At 37.9% G+C, this 5039-nt stretch overlaps 1 pseudogene; it reads left to right on the top strand.

Annotated features, from left to right (window-relative positions):
* Positions 1-1619: 1619 nt before the first annotated feature.
* Positions 1620-5039, top strand: part of LOC101575625 — a 28074-nt pseudogene continuing 24654 nt past the window's right edge.

Raw genomic sequence — 5039 nt, 5'->3', positions numbered from 1 at the left:
AGAAAAGTATAAAAATGAAATATAAGAAGTAAAACCATGCTGTTATGTTGAGCTATAGGGGACTCAGGTCAACAATTTCTGACATTGCCAGTGAAGCAAAAGACCCAATACTATTATGGGCTACTCGACTCTTTTGGAATATTTTGCTGAGTTAACACACCTATAATATTCAAATAACGGGACTTAACAAAAAAAGGGTATACAGATGAATGTCCATTTTGTATCTGTATATTCAAAGTGGTTAGGATAGATATCTAGTTACATTCTCTTAATGAATAAAGGGATTTGTTCTAATGGTGTTTGTAAATAGGATATCATGTCTGCATCTTGTACAGCAATTAACCTCTAAGAAGAATGTATGCAATGTGTTAATGATTGAAACTGTCCTACCAATTTGATTTGAAACTGTCTCATTGCTATTTGCTTCTCAATAAAATTATGAAAACAATTAAAAATTAAAAAAAACAAAATAAAAAAGAGTGGCTTTGAAATAATGGTTAGGAAAAAATTGAGATGAGACATTGGGTATCTTGCTAAGAATCTTCCAAGCAGAGAAAATATGAAGTACCAAATTCTGAAATGAAAGCATTCCTGGTATGGCCACAGTAGCACCAAACTAAAGAATGACAGATGTATGAGAAAGAGCGAGTGAGTGAATATCAAGCCGGGGAAGTTGGGGAGTTCAGCTGCTATGCCTTATAGACCATAATATAACTTTAATTTTTAACCCAGAATAGATAAGTAATTAGGAAGGGATTGCAATTGAATAACAGGATTTGATTTCATTTTGATAAATTACAAAGGAAGATTCAAGGTACCCAGTAGTTGAAATAAATGTGGGGAGGACTCTAAAGAGCAATGACATTTACATGGCAACAAGCAGGGAGCAGTGATCCCTGCATGGCCATGCAGCCTATGAGCACAAGGGCACGGTCAAGGGTGAGCCCAGGAAGGGCAGGGGCACCTGGGCACAACCCTCCAGCACGTCTGTGCCTCACCCACACAGATGCAGGCCCGGGAATCAGCAGGGCCTGGATGCTGCTGTGTGCCTGTTTGTGGAGGACCAGATCCCACACTCCCCAGCCTTTCTGAAGCAATACACACCCAGAACTGTGGAAAAACTGTCTCCCACAAAATCAGATCCTAGCACCAAAAGGGATGGGGACTACTGAGGTAAAAAGAAACTTTCAAAGGCAAATTGAAGAAGATTACATCAGTAATTTGAAACCATCACTGGACCCCCAAGGGTTAAATTGGGGAAGTTCACATGTCAGTGGCAAGGGCGGTTCCCTTACACAATGGAGTAGTTGCTGCCTGCACCTCCTGGCAAACAGTTACTGTGTCAAGGCTGTGTGGCCTTTGTTGGAGGTCCTCATTCTGGCGGTCTTTTATAACAGCTCTTATTATCAGGCCCGCACACAAGAGGTCTTCATAGACTCCTGGCCTTACATCATCATCACCATCATTTCTCGGTCAGGGATGACATGAATGATTCCACTTTACCTGACAGTTTCCACAGGAAGTTCTAGCAAAATACCTGGGTAAAAGAAGATGTAGATAGCATTGGAAGAGGTAGGAGATTAGAATTCTGATGGCAAAGATCTCATAGAAAGGGGAGAATGGATGATGGACAAACCCTAGAGGAGCTGACGGGACAGTTCCAGGATGTGACAGAGAGAAGGATCCACTCTTCTAAAAGCACTGTGGTGATGACTGCTCCTGACTCAGTCCTCAAGTGAATGAAGGCCATTTATCAAGCAGTTCAGGCAGAGCAGCGATGCCCCCTTTCTTCTATCCTTCTGCTGGTGAGGTCGGGGCTCTATGACAGAACACCACAGAGTGGGTGGGCTGGTCAGCAAAAATTGATTCATCACAGCTCAGGAGAGCCAAGAAAAAAGTGGCAGTCCCCGAGTGGCATTCTCCCGTGGGTTACAGGTGACCCTGTCTTGCTGTGATCTATCCTATTCATGCATTCAAACTGAGAAAGGGAGCACTTTGGTCCTAATTTACACTTAATTTCTTCCCAAGAGGCCCCATGTCCAAAATAGACACCTGGAGGTTAAAGATTCATTAAGGAATTTTAAGTGATACAAAAATCCAGTCTGTGGCTTCTTTTGATCCAAGCTGCTAAGAAATAGTGACCTGAGCTAATAGGCCTGATTTTCACACTCTTTCTTCCATGAGGGACAAGAAAGTTTCATATGTGACCTTTTTGACTTTCACCCAAAGCCCAGCCAAGTTCTATCAAATCCACACACTGTTAATTGTGGCTACTACCTGACCAGACCAGAGCTGAGGGGGAAAGGCAGTGGTGGCTAAGTTCTTAAAGCTCCAATAAAGTAAATGAGTGGACTGGTAAAGTTAGTGAACTATTTCCAAATACCACAAATTAGGATTTTTTTTTTACATCTTCATGTATTCGTATAAAGTTTTCTAACTTTCTTCACATGTAGCCTACATATTTTCTGTTAAATTTAATAATCAGTGTTTGTATTTTATGTTATAATTATGAATAAAATTGCTTTACTCTCTATTGTCTAAAGGACCAATTTTTAATAAGAAAGCTATCATTTGTTATGTGTGATATAAATATTTCACTGAATTTTTCTTCTATTTTCAATTAAATAGCTTTTATTTTGTAAACATATATTGAAATAGTCTAAATTTTTTCCTCCTTGCTTCTAATTTAAGTACTTTAATTTCTATTTTAAGTCTAATTGCATCTTGCAAAATGTGACCAAAGAAAGTAATGATTGAAAAATAAATATTTTCCTGATGATTATGTCTCTGACTTTATTGGAAATTCCTTTAAAATAGAACTGTTAAACCCTATGCAAGGAGCAGCTTTTTTTCAAAGCAAATGATTTTTACAACAGCATAGAATCCATTTTCTGGTTTTAATTATTATAAGACTGATTAGAGTTTTAAAGAGAAATATTTTGAATTTAATCAAATCTCTTTTTAGGAAATCAAACACTAATTTCTCATTTGATCTAAAGGTAGAATTTGTAGTGTGTTGGCTTCCTTGGCTGCTCTAACAAAAGGCAACCAACATCTGATGCTCCTCTCCCACAGTCTGAGAGGCTGGGACGCTCACGTAGTGTGGTGGGCCCAACTCCTGCGCTCCGCTTCATGGAAGACATCTTCTTCCCCTCCACACATGGCAGAAATGAGTGGGCTGCCTCTCTAAAGTTTATGTGTCTCTTTTGTGAGACCACTAACCCCAGTTTTGATCTAATCACTGTCTAATACTTCACTCACCTAATATCACCTGGAAGATTGAAATTTCACAATAGAAGCTTTGGAGGAATAGAAACATTGAGCTGTCACACCACCACACATCCTGGAATTCTCCTAGGTTGCATAGAATGACCACTAGGATAGCAAAACATGAAGTTCATGTCATTGAGCTCATCAAATAGCTACTTTCATTCTTAAGCACCCCACAATAATGAGAAACAGCTTGAAGAGTATTTTTAATGCTTTGTGCATGAGCATTAAATGTTTTTACATGTTGAGAACATAAACTCATTTAAAAATTTTCCATGTAGTTTTATGGCTAAAACTTATGATTAAAAAAAGAGGATTATATATAAAAATGTAGAGGATTACCACCATTTTCGGAGTGATTTTGACCAATATCTATCTTAATGTATCTATTTACAACAATAAAGGAAATCAGATCCTTAGACAGAACAAACCAAACAAACGGTAGTGAAGCAAATAACTGAAATCTTAATTTTCCAAAGCCTTTTAAATTTTTATATAGCAAAAATCATGGGAATGCATTTTTGAGAATTTTTATACTACAGTGTTCTGTAAAACATGCTCAGATAAAATTTTCTTGATATAAAATTCACAGCTGCAGCAAATTGCTCTGACATATGTATGTATATGCTTGTTGTTTTGTCTTATTTTGTTTTGTTTTGTTTCATGAGATAGAATCTCACAATGTAGCCCAGGCTGGCTTCAAACTCAGCACGATCCTCATCGCTCGGCCTCCTGGGTTCTGGGATCATAGGTGTGCACATTCAACTGAAATATTTCATCTATACTAAAACAGCTAATTATGATTCTTTACAATTATATGGAGCAAAAATTGACATTCTTAGATGTTTCATTTCATGAAAAATTTGAGTTGCCCTAATTATCATTTCAAATTTTTAATTTCATTATATAGAACTATTCGAAAACCAGACTTTAATAACTTTGGTTCAAAGGAGGTCTCACTTCTTTAGCTAAAATGTAAATCTCCTTAGCAAATTCCAAAATATATTTTTTCTGGTTAAAACAAGGCCATATACAATTTAGTTTTTCACTTTTTATTTTGAAAATCTTATATCTTCAGAAAAGTTGAAAATTAGGGCAATGAACATACATCTTGTCCACCAAACTGTAATCACCATGTCACATTTGCTTTACAGCTTTATTTTTTGCTGTCTGACACTTTACAGGCATCATGACCCTTGAGTCTTGCTTCAGTGTACATGTTCCAAGAATAAGACCTACACTGTCACGTACATTTCGACACTAAGACAATCAGTGCTAATGCAGTGCTATGCAAGCTACAGATCCTCTCTGAGGCAGATGTCTCCACTTGCGAATCTTCAACTTCAGGATGACGTAGGAGTAGGAAGCAGTCACAGCAGACACTGTCCTTGGAATCTGAGTCATGGTCTTCTGCCAGGCTTGCAGCATCACGTTTGTATTCTCTCGTCCCCTCATCTCCACAAAGCTCCTTTTGTGTCCATACAAGAGATACGCAACACTGTAGGGTAAAGCAAGCTTTGTGTAAGATGATTCTACCCAACTAGAGGCTAATGAAAGTGCTCTGAGCATGTTTAATGTAGGTTATGCTGTGCTGTTTAGCAAGATAGGAGGGATAAATGCAGCATTTGCATGGGATGTTTTCAATTTACAATGGGTTTATCAGAATATAATCCCTTCTTTGGAGTTCTTATACTAGGGAGACTATACGATATTTACACATGTGTGTCTGGTTTATTTCACTTATGAGTATATGTTCAAGTGGCATCCAC

This window comes from Octodon degus, unplaced genomic scaffold, assembly GCF_000260255.1.
Source record: "Octodon degus isolate 3935 unplaced genomic scaffold, OctDeg1.0 scaffold00125, whole genome shotgun sequence".
In the NCBI taxonomy this organism is placed as follows: domain Eukaryota; kingdom Metazoa; phylum Chordata; class Mammalia; order Rodentia; family Octodontidae; genus Octodon; species Octodon degus.
The sequence above is the reverse complement of the archived record's forward strand: the minus strand, read 5'-3'. Positions and strand labels throughout refer to the sequence as shown.